General features: G+C 43.0%; 1 non-coding gene across 1 annotated transcript; it reads right to left on the reverse strand.

The window, feature by feature from the left end:
* Window positions 1-5,716: 5,716 nt before the first annotated feature.
* On the reverse strand, window positions 5,717-5,823 carry LOC124551542. Its single transcript, XR_006967902.1, has one exon. It is a non-coding gene; the product is annotated as a U6 spliceosomal RNA (small nuclear RNA).
* Between the last annotated feature and the right edge of the window lie 6,823 nt (window positions 5,824-12,646).

Raw genomic sequence — 12,646 nt, forward strand, 5'->3', positions numbered from 1 at the left:
GAATTATTATCTTGATGATCTAACACGTCAATTGAACAGGATTTGGCACCAAGTCTCTCAGGCGGCCGAAGGCTTCCAGGATAAGACATCATCCTCAGTTTTACAACGGCCTTATCAAAGAGGGCGGAGAAGCGGACAGAGGTTCAGGCCACTCTCTTGCCCTTGGTGGGGAAAACGACCCTTAATTGCGCAAGGACCAGCAGTGGTCAACGGCATGAGGCTGCGACGCCAATTGAGACCACTGCATTGAAGACACATAATGTGTTGCCACAGGACATGTGGTCCGTAGTTGAAAAGTGTCATGATCATCTCTCCATTGCCAAAAGATTCCAGAATAGCCCACATTCGAGTGTCTGGGAGGGATCTGCAAAGGAGGGGGTGGCGGTGAGAAAAAGATTCAATAAAGAAAGGAAAACCTTCTACGAGACAGGGCGTGCAGTATCAGAAGTCTGAACTTGGCATGGAAGCTAGAAAATATGAAAGAGGAAATGTTGAGGCTAAATCTAGATATAGTGAGGGTCAGTAAAGTGAAACGCAAAAGACAAGGTTTTCTCGTCAGATGAGTGTAGGATAATGTCGACAGCAGCAGAAAATGGTATACCGGGAGTAGGATTCGTTATCAAGGGGAATGCAGGGCAGAAACTGAGTTCCTGTGAACAGTTCAGTGGTAGGGTTGTTCCCATAAGAATGGACAGCAAACCAACATCGACAAAAATAGTTCAGATACACATGCCGACGTCGCAAGCCGAAGATGAACGAGACAGAGAAAGTACATGAGGATTTTGAACCGGTAATCCAGTACGTTAAAGGGGGATTGGAAAGTCGTTGTAGTGGGAGGAGTAGAAGAAAGGGTTACGAGAGAATATGGGTTTTGTACTAGGAATTAGAAAGACTGATTGAGTTCTGCAATAAATTACGGGGAGTAATAAAGAATACTCTATTCAAGAATCACTAAGTGAAGAGCCCAGGATATACGAGAAGATTTCAGTTAGACGCATCATGGTCAGGCAGTGATTCCGAAATCAGATAATAAATTGTCAGGTGCAGCCGGGAGCAGATTACTGAGGAAGAGTACGCTTCAGCTTAAGAGACATCAGGAAAAATTAATGCTCAAAGATGTGGGATGCGAAAATCATAAGGAAAACGCTTGAAATTCTCTGACGCGATAAGAAAAAGCTCAGTAAGCAATTCAATTGAAGAAGAATCAACATCTCCAAAAAGGGAAATCACGGAAGCTGGAAATAAAAACATGATACAAAGGTGGTAACTGCGAAGAAACCATGGGCAACACAAGAAATATTTCAGTTGATCGATGAAAGAAGGAAGGACAAAAACGTTCAGGGAAATTTAGGAATATAGAAATACAAGTCACAAAGGAATGAAATAAGTAGGAAGTACAGGTAAGTTAAGCCGAAATGTCTGTAGAAGAAATGAGAAAAAATCGAGAAATACCCCTTCTTGCACAACACTGCAGGCGCCATTTTTCAGCAAGAAAACGCACGACCACATGTTGCTGCTCGAACAGGTGCCTTCTTGTTGTCACAGGATGTCAGCGTTTTGCGCTGGCCCTCCAGACTAGCAGACTTGTAAATGTGTGGGGAACGATGGGTGCAGTGCTGCGACGCAGTACCAACCACCTCAGACGAACTTTGGAACCAGGCGAATGCAGCATGGATGGCTGTACCACCTTTCTTGCGTCGATGCCATCACGAATGGAACAAGTTATCAGGACCCATGGTAGACCCTGTACCTACTAGACAACAGGACATATGCTGAATCGAGGTGAGAGAAGTGCTATTCTGCAGAACAAACTAATGTAGAAGTCCTGTGAATATGAACGTCCCATCTCTAGTCGTTCAAGATGTTCTGTTTATTCTGAACAAGTACATTAGATTAATACTAGTTCCATGAATCATGAATACGATATTTCGTAATGATGTGGAACGAGTCAATTTTCCAATACATGACATAATTAAGTTAATTTAACAACATAATTAAGTTAATTTAACAACATAATTAAGTTAATATAACAAATTTATATTTTTTTATTTTTTTATTTTTATTTCTTTTTTTAATTTTTTTCTTTTTTCCTTAATTTATATCTAAAAATTCCTCTATGGAGTAGAAGGAGGTGTCATTCAGAAATTATTTTAATTTCTTCTCAAATACTTGTTGGTTATCTGTCAGACTTTTGATACTATTTGGTAAGTGACCAAAGACTTTAGTGGCAGTATAATTCACCCCTTTATGGGCCAAAGTTAGATTTAATCTTGAATAGTGAAGATCATCCTTGCTCCTAGTATTGTAGTTATGCACACTGCTATTACTTTTGAATTGGGTTTGGTTGTTAATAACAAATTTCATAAGAGAGTATATATACTGAGAAGCTACTGTGAATATCCCTAGACCCTTAAATAAATGTCTGCAGGATGATCTTGGGTGGACTCCAGCTATTATTCTGATTACACGCTTTTGTGCAATAAATACTTTATTCCTCAGTGATGAATTACCCCAAAATATGATGCCATATGCAAGCAATGAGTGAAAATAGACGTAGTAAGATAATTTACTAAGATGTTTATCACCAAAATTTGCAATGACCCTTATTGCAGAAGTAGCTGAACTCAAACGTTTCAGCAGATCATCAATGTGTTTCTTCCAATTTAACCTCTCATCAATGGACACAGCTAAAAATTTTGAATATTCTACCTAAGCTATATGCTTCTGATTAAGGTCTATATTTATTAATGGCGTCATACCATTTACTGTACGTAAGTGTATGTACTGTGTCTTATCAAAATTCAGTGAGAGTCTGTTTACAAGGAACCACTTAGCAATTTTCTGAAAGACATTATTGACAATTTCATCAGTTAATTCTTGTTTGTCAGGTGTGATTACTATACTTGTATCATCAGCAAAGAGAACTACTTTGCCTCTTCATGAATATAGAATGGCAAGTCATTAATATACACTCCTGGAAATTGAAATAAGAACACCGTGGATTCAATGTCCCAGGAAGGGGAAACTTTATTGACACATTCCTGGGGTCAGATACATCACATGATCACACTGACAGAACCACAGGCACATAGACACAGGCAACAGAGCACGCACAATGTCGGCACTAGTACAGTGTATATCCACCTTTCGCAGCAATGCAGGCTGCTATTCTCCCATGGAGACGATCGTAGAGATGCTGGATGTAGTCCTGTGGAACGGCTTGCCATGCCATTTCCACCTGGCGCCTCAGTTGGACCAGCGTTCGTGCTGGACGTGCAGACCGCGTGAGACGACGCTTCATCCAGTCCCAAACATGCTCAATGGGGGACAGATCCGGAGATCTTGCTGGCCAGGGTAGTTGACTTACACCTTCTAGAGCACGTTGGGTGGCACGGGATACATGCGGACGTGCATTGTCCTGTTGGAACAGCAAGTTCCCTTGCCGGTCTAGGAATGGTAGAACGATGGGTTCGAGGACGGTTTGGATGTACCGTGCACTATTCAGTGTCCCCTCGACGATCACCAGTGGTTTACGGCCAGTGTAGGAGATCGCTCCCCACACCATGATGCCGGGTGTTTGTTGGCCCTGTGTGCCTTGGTCGTATGCAGTCCTGATTGTGGCGCTCACCTGCACGGCGCCAAACACGCATACGACCATCATTGGCACCAAGGCAGAAGCGACTCTCATCGCTGAAGACGACACGTCTCCATTCGTCCCTCCATTCACGCCTGTCGCGACACCACTGGAGGCGGGCTGCACGATGTTGGGGCGTGAGCGGAAGACGGCCTAACGGTGTGCGGGACCGTAGCCCAGCTTCATGGAGACGGTTGCGAATGGTCCTCGCCGATACCCCAGGAGCAACAGTGTCCCTGATTTGCTGGGAAGTGGCGGTGCGGTCCCCTACGGCACTGCGTAGGATCCTACGGTCTTGGCGTGCATCCGTGCGTCGCTGCGGTCCGGTCCCAGGTCGACGGGCACGTGCACCTTCCGCCGACCACTGGCGACAACATCGATGTACTGTGGAGACCTCACACCCCACGTGTTGAGCAATTCGGCGGGACGTCCACCCGGCCTCCCGCATGCCCACTATACGCCCTCGCTCAAAGTCCGTCAGCTGCACATACGGTTCACGTCCACGCTCTCGCGGCATGCTACCAGTGTTAAAGACTGCGATGGAGCTCCGTATGCCACGGCAAACTGGCTGACACTGACGACGGCGGTGCACAAATGCTGCGCAGCTAGCGCCATTCGACGGCCAACACCGCGTTTCCTGGTGTGTCCGCTGTGCCGTGCGTGTGATCATTGCTTGTACAGCCCTCTCGCAGTGTCCGGAGCAAGTATGGTGGGTCTGACACACCGGTGTCAATGTGTTCTTTTTTCCATTTCCAGTCGTGTATATTAAGAACAACAAAGGACCCAAGACCGACCCTTGTGGAACCCCATTCGTGATAGTTCCCCAGTTTGAGGAATGTGCTGATCTTTGCATATCTTTGCATATTATGAGAACAAATAAGCTTCACACGAAAAAATGTGTAGAATACAAACTTGATTATTGTCGAAGGGGACATCTGCTGGAGGCAACTTTAAAATTTCAAATGGGAACCCCCATTTTTTATTGCAGAATCAGATGCTACATGAAAAACTACGTACATTTTGTCTTAACCACTTGTTTTGATTCTTGGTAGTTGGCGCTGTAGTTCAAGAAAATGCATGTTCTCATTTTTGCGTGGAAAACGGTTACGGGTAAATAAAAAATACTTGTTTACTTCATAAATTTTGATTCGCTAAAACTAAAATTCTCTCTCTCTCCCCATAGCTTGGGGTCTGAGAGAGAGGAATTAGTTTTACAAATGTTGACCCAAATACTGTATTAATTTTTTCCGCAGATTCGGCTAAGTTTTGTTTGTTTCGTGGTCATGAGGCCACACAGCTTTTAATTATCAAATCATCTGACTAGGTAACTAACTAACCAAACATCGTACGAAGTAAATAAATATTTTTAATTTATCCATAACCATTTTCCACGCAAAAATGGGAACACGTATTTCCTTGAATTACATCACCAACTACCAATAATCAAAACAAATGTTTAACACAAAATGTAAGTAGTTTTTTACGTAGAATCCGATACTGCAATAAAAAAATGGGGGTTCCCATTTGAAATTTTAAAGTTGCCTCCAGCCCCATCCTCAGGAGGCTTGGGTGGGGTGCTAATTTTAGCGCCTTCGAGAATAATCAACCTTGTATTCTACACATTTTTTCGTGTGAAGCTTATTTTTCGAGTTATTCCGGTTCGTCAACTCAAAATTTACACCCTGTGTACCTGAGAATGTGGGTTTGGAACACAGCATTGTACGGTAGTGAAACAGGGACTGTGGATAAGCAAAAAGAGAAGAGAATGGAAGCATTATTGGAAATTAAGTAGCTTGATAAGAAAAGAGGAGTAATCGTCGAAGAAAGTAACATACGGAGGAAACTGACAACAAGAAAGGACTGCGTTATTGGAGAACTGCTAAGACATCGGGGAATAACTTCCATAGAATGTGAGGGGGGGGGGGGGGGGGGGAAGAGCTGTAGAGGAAGACAGACTGAAATATATCCAACAGATAATTTGGAACGAGGTTCCAATTACCACTCCAAGAGGAATTGGTTACAGTTCGCCTCCGTTCAGAAGGCCGTTGACTAAAAACAAATATTATATTTTCATCTTATTTTTGTAATGTGGGACGCTGCATAGATGTGCAAGTCATCCTTGCTCGGGAGCGACAATAATCTTCTCTGGATTGTTCCACTTTCAGTATACGTAACGCTGAAGCGAATACATGTCTACGAAGACGAATCAGTTAAACGAAAATAGTAGCACAATTACAATAGAAGTACACAATAATGCACATTAGGGCTACTGCCATGAAAGAAGTCTCAAGTGAGGTAATTGAGGCCGCATGGAAACTGGTATGTAATGGACGGTTACGCTAGGGCAATATCTGGAAAAAATACCGCGGCGCGAAAGAATAAAAAAAAAAGGTCTAAAAGGGTAGCACGCAAGCAAGGGAATGTTGTCGCCGTAACGACGCGAGTAAACACGTTTGAACAAACTCACATACGCCGTCGGAACCTGTTTGACGTTTGTACTTGCATATTCATCCGCGGTGCTTAGGTCAGCCACTTCGTTCACGGAGCGCTGTTTGCGTGCTGCAAGGCACCTGCGCTGTCGTCGAACCGTCGCCTACAGAGCAGGAAAGCGCAGGGTCTGAACTCCCGGACACACAACTGGTTACGGCGTGCGGCGGTGCTGTTGCCAAGGCACTGGATTTATGTCGTGGGCGAGCGGGCTTCAAACCCCATACAGGCACCAATATTCAAATTTCATGTGGAGCCCTGAAGCGCTATAGTCAAATTTTTGGTAAACATTTTTGGAATACAGTGATCAATAGATTATTATATTTTGACTAAAGTTCAGTTGACATTGAAACATAAATGGTGTGATCAAGACTGAACTTTAGTCAAAACTTTAGTCAAATGTTGAGCTGGTTCCTTTTAGAAAGCCACCCCGTTTTCATGCCCCTCCCTTTTCCAAACGCAAACCGAGTTCCACATACAAGGTGCTCTAACAACCCTGCCACAACAAAGGTCAAAAATTAATTATGATTGTAGTGTTGCTCACGCTGCTAAATATTGTATTTTCGGGCAACAACAAAGTTATATTATGTGGCGGGTGTCATTAGAGCACTGTTAATAAAGTCATTTCATGAAATAATGGATAAACTAGGCACTCATCTTTTCGTGTTTCCCACGATGGTCTCGTTGTGAACTCATGGCTCCATCGTCGAAAATCTAGGTAGTGATGATTCCAAGCTCGGATGCAAAAAGGCCTAGGTGTTATTCTGCGATATTCAAAAGTTTTATAGATGTGTTTGATAAACCATTCTTGAAGATTAAACTTTTGCAAGTTAGCACAATGGTGATGTAAAAAAGTAATCAGCACTCCGAATTCAAGTTACACTTCTTTTTTATTACTTTTGTTCCAATATCACGAATCTCACAAAACATCACTTCACAATATAAAACATACTTGAAAATATCTTCCTCACTGTTAAAGCTCACATTTCGTAAGCTGACTACAATTTGCGTCCTTTCAACATGACGTCCATGACTTGACTCTCTCTCTAATAACTGCTTACGCGCCCAAAAATCAGAGTTACAAGTACGTCAAAGATCATAGTGACAAAAGAAAGAACACACATAAGACTAATATCATTGCAATGTATACATATCGATGTATCGAAGTGCCTCTACATTAATGAAATCAAATCTGAATGTTGTCTCAGAAATATGTTAACTATTTTACAGAAACACAGTAGAATATTGCTGGTATCGAGAGGTTGAGGTGAGGTGCCGTAATGGTTACGTAATTCAAGTACCATTACAGTGTACAACTTTGCTTCAGCCGTTTTCTCCCCAACATTTAAGGCTTTAATGGTACAAATGACTCTAAGCACTATGGGACTTAGCATCTGAGGTCAGCCGTCCCCTAGACTTAGAACTACTTAAGCCTAAGGACACCACACACATCCATGCCCGAGGCAGGATTCGAACCTTCGACCGTAACAGCAGCGCGGTTCCGGACTGAAGCGCCTAGAACCGCTCGGCCACAGAGGCTTTAATGAAACAAGTTGGTTACACATGTATCATTCAAAGTATTTTCCATCGCTGGCCACTACTTTCTCCCATCTTTCGGGCAGTGTACGAATCCAGCGTCGAAAAAATTGTTGATCTTTTTAAGCTATCCACGAATTGTTCGAATTTCTGACTTCTTCAGGCCATGCGCCATTGATCTAAACGGGTGATAGACAGAAGAAACATTGTCTGTAGAATACGGTGGGACAGGATTTCTCATCCTAACGTTTCCAAGAACGTTTTGACCTATTTTGCGACGTGGGGTGCACTTCCTCGGACGAGAAATAAAAATGAAAAATTGGCTCCCAATACACCAAAGATTTCCTCCCAAGTCCCAAACTCCCAGAAAAGTGAATAAGCGAACGAAGTTCCATTTAGCACTACTACTAGGACAATAACAAGTAATTAAATCAGGAATCTAAGACTTGACAATTTAGCAATCTACGAAAGAAAGATTAAATTTCAGTAAAATTAAAATCAAAATCATAATAAATCGGAAAATTAGCATAAATTAACATTCGCAAAGTAGAACCAACATTCCCATAGAATACTCCGTGTGAGTACTCTTCGGGAATCGTGAGTAAATGACTAAGTATAATACAATGCATTGTCACTACGTTACGACAGTTAGCCGAAGCAGGTCATGTATTTGAACGCTCGTACATGTAGGCGCGCTTAGATTGTTTTTGAGATTGAATAATTGCGATCTATTACGACGCAGTAATACGATCTTCTGACTTCAAATATCACGGCATTAGAATTCGAACGGAGGACTCTTACCTACTAGAATAAAGTGAACTTTTAACTAGATAATTGAACTAAAGATTACTTAGTGATTCAGGCAACGAACACTGATAGACAATTTCCATTCATAATAGCCAGTGGTTTATGGAACTTCAGTGATAGGTCCGAAGCTATATAATTTAAATCCCCCCTACACCTGGTAAAGTTTTCTTCTCAAGGCTCGGTTAGCAAGTGACTGATATTGTGCAATAAAACACCCTCTCGTGCCAAGTCGTGCCTTTGTGATTTAAAATTCTATCAAATTATTGACATGAAACTCCCGAGTAATAATTACGCGCAGCGATAATATTTGACTGTAGCGCTCGGCGCTTGTGTAGAATCTTTGACTCAAATAACAAGCCCACTGTTACGATTTCTTAGATACTTGAAATTACGACCAGCTTGCAGGGAATTTGTTGTGGATGTGACTGTGTTGGTTTGATCATTAATATTTCGTCATTAATCAGTTAAACATCGATTACGAACGATTAATTACGATTTTTGGTGAAGTAAATATCTCACGCACGTCGACATTTCGGTTCAGCACTGTCATTTTGTGTAACGTCGTCTTCGTAACTTGATAACGATCTCAACACTCTACCGACTGTCGCCGAGTTTTAGCAGCGGCCAAGTACAAATCAAACCAAATCATCAAGAAGAAGAGCCGTTATAACGTTTCCAAGAACGTTTTGACCTCTTTTGCGACGTGGGGTCGAGCGTTGTCGTGCTGCAAAATCACTTCATCGTGCGTCTCGCCGTATTGAGGCCGTTTGTCTTTTAATGCTCTGCTCAAACGCATTAACTGCGTTCGATAACGAGCACCTGTGATTGCTTCACTTGGTTTTAACACCTCATAACACACGACGCCGAGCTGGACCCACCAAACGCAGAGCATGATCTTGGAGCTGTGAATATTCCGTTTGGCCGTCGACGTGGAAACGTGGCCAGGATATCCGCATGATTTTTTGCGTTTAGGGTTATCGGAATGAACCCATTTTTTGTCCCCGGTCACAAGGTGATGCAGAAATCCCTTCCGTTTTTGCCTCTGAAGCAACTGTTCACAAACACACAAACGCCGTTCAACGTTTCTTCGTTTCAGCTCACACGGGACCCAAGTTCCATCTTTCTGAATCATACCCATAGCCTTGAGACGTTTTGAAATGGCTTGCTGTGTCACTCCCACTAATCGTGAGAATTCTTCTTGAGTTTGACGCGAGTCTTCACTCAGCAATGTCTGCATCTTCGAAAACATTCTCTCTTCCACCACTATGCCGGTCTACGACGTTAAAACCACCATTCTTGAAGCGTTGGGTCGTGCGGTAGCGTTCTCGCTTGCCACGCCCGGGTCCCCGGGTTCGATTCCCGGTGGGGTCAGGGATTTTCTCTGCCTCGTGATGGCTGGGTGTTGTGTGCTTAGGTTAGTTAGGTTTAAGTAGTTCTAAGTTCTAGGGGACTGATGACCATAGATGTTAAGTCCCATAGTGCTCAGAGCCATTTGAACCATTTGAAGCGTTGAAACCACTCACGACACGTTCTTTCACAAACAGCGTCCTTACTATACGTACTAGAAAGCATTCCATGAGACTCAGCCGCTGTTTTCTTCATATTGAAACAAAACAGTAACACCTCCCGCAAATGACGATAATTAGGCTCGTAAACTGACATTTTCAATCAAGAACAACTTTATGATGCAGACACAAATCGACTAACGTTTGAAGAGGTTATGTTGACCGTGGTCGAAGCTAACTGCCTGACGCCTGCGATCTGTTTCTTTCGACCGCTACTTGCCGCTGTCGCCACCTATCAGCAAACGGCGGAAGCAAAGTTGTACACCTTGTACGTTTTTATCTATTTATTGGTGTTTGGTGTACACCTCCAAAACGAATTTTCACTCTGCAGCGGAGAGTGCGCTGACACGAAACTTCGTGGCAGATTATAATTGCACTCTCGACCACAACCTTTGCCTTTCGCACACTACCAGCTGAGCTATCCGGGCGCGACTCACCCTTCACAGCTCACTCTTCTGATTCAACTAGCACCATATTAGCCAAGTGTAACACGTCACGACATTCCCAGTGGTAGGAGTCATGCAGATAGTTATATTTGCTAATGACAGCAACATTGCAATATAGTCACTTAAAACAAAATCGCTATCTGCAGAGAAAGCAAATGAAACTCTCAAGGAGGTTTACGCTTGATGCAATAAAGTTACATTGATTATGAAAGAAAGAAGACTTAAGTTAGATGTTGTTGACACCTCTACAGACTGAACAACGAACAGAAAATTTCTAGTAATGAATACCGATTCGCAGCTGATGCGGTGTGAACACACTGTAAGTAGGCTGTTTATGTTTTCTCTATGTAAGTAGGCTGTTTATGTTTTCTTATTGGCAACGTTACGTAGCGCTCAATATGAAAATCACTGGCTGTACTGTGTGCAGTCTGTGGCTAGTTTACATTGTTGTCTGCCATTGTAGTGTTGGGCAGCGGTAGCTGGATGTGAACAGCGCGTAGCGTTGCGCAGTTGGAGGTGAGCCGCCAGCAGTGGTGGATGTGGGGAGAGAGATGGCGGAGTTTTGAAATTTGTCATGAACTGCTATATTTATATATGATGATATCAAGGTAAATACATTGTTTGTTCTCTATTAATATCTTTCATTTGCTAACTATCCCTATCAGTAGTTAGTGCCTTCCATAGTTTGAATCTTTTATTTAGCTGGCAGTAGTGGCGCTCGCTGTATTGCAGTAGCTTGAGCAGCGAAGATTTTTGTGAGGTAAGTGATTTGTGAAAGGTATAGTTTAATGTTAGTCAGGGCCATTCTTTTGCAGGGAATTTTGAAAGTCAGATTGCGTTGCGCTAACAAAATATTGTGTGTCAGTTTAAGGACAGTCGTGTAAGAATTGTTCAAAGGGGAAGTTTCAACACAAACGTACTTGTTAACACAACGTCGTCAACATGCTTTGCTCTTAAGGACTTGTCATCGTGTGTAACAAAATGGAACAACCGCAACCTTGCTTTCGATATTATTTATTATATGGCCATCGGTTTCGGTGATTCAGTGCACCACCTCAGGCCAAAACTGTCGCTGAGGGGTTGACTCTAATGGTAATACGCGATTCCATTAGTGGCCAACATCTGTGAACTGAAATTTCCTGAGACATTAAAACTATGTGCCAGAACTTTGCCTTCAGCGGGCAAGTGCTCTATCAAATGAGCTACCCAAACACGACTCACGCCCCGTCCTCACAGCTTTACTTCTGCCAGTACCTCGTCTCCTACCTTCCAAACTTTACAGAAGCTCTCCTGCGAACCTTGCAGAACTAGCACTCCTGGAAGAAAGGATGCTGCGGAGAAATGGCTTAGCCACAGCCTGTGTGATGTTTCCAGAATGAGATTTTAACTTCGCAGCGGTGTCTGTGCTGATATGATACTTCCTGGCAGATTAAAACTGTGTTCCGGACCGAGACTCGAACTCGGGACCTTTGCCTTTCGCGGGCAAGTGAAATTTCATTATGGAAACATTCCCCAGGAGATGGCAAAGCCATGTCTCCGCAATATCATTTCTTCCATGAGTGCTAGTTCTTTCAAATAGAAACTGAAGAGTTTCCTCATGGGGCACTCCTTCCATTTTGTCAAGGTGTTCCTTGAAAACTTAAGCTGATTCTTATTGTATTGTTGACTGCGTTTACTTAAACTTATGGACTGACTTTTTTCGGGTTCATGAACATTTATTTTTATCTGTTATTACTTTTATATTGTAATTTTATGTACTGACACGTTCCATGACCTTGGAGATTTGGTCCTCAGTTTGGTCCTATGGAACTTGAGGCGTAAATTAAAAAAAGGATAAAAGAGCGTGCCTGCTACACTACAGACCGTTATCCTTAATTCCGGTTTGCTGGTTCAGATGGTTCAAATGCCTCTGAGCACTTTGCGACTTAACTTCTGAGGTCATCAGTCGCCTAGAACTTAGAACTAATTAAACCTAACTAACCTAAGGACATCACACACATTCATGCCCGAGGTAGGATTCTAACCTGCGACCGTAGCGGTCGCTCGGCTCCAGACTGTAGCGCCTATAACCGCACGGCCACTCCGGCCGACAGAGCCCAGTATGTTGTCCTCGACGGTGAGTGTTCATCAGAGACAAGGATATCGTCAGGGAAGTGTGATAGCACCGTTGT

The sequence above is a fragment of the Schistocerca americana genome, chromosome 9 (genome assembly GCF_021461395.2).
Source record: "Schistocerca americana isolate TAMUIC-IGC-003095 chromosome 9, iqSchAmer2.1, whole genome shotgun sequence".
NCBI lineage: Eukaryota > Metazoa > Arthropoda > Insecta > Orthoptera > Acrididae > Schistocerca > Schistocerca americana.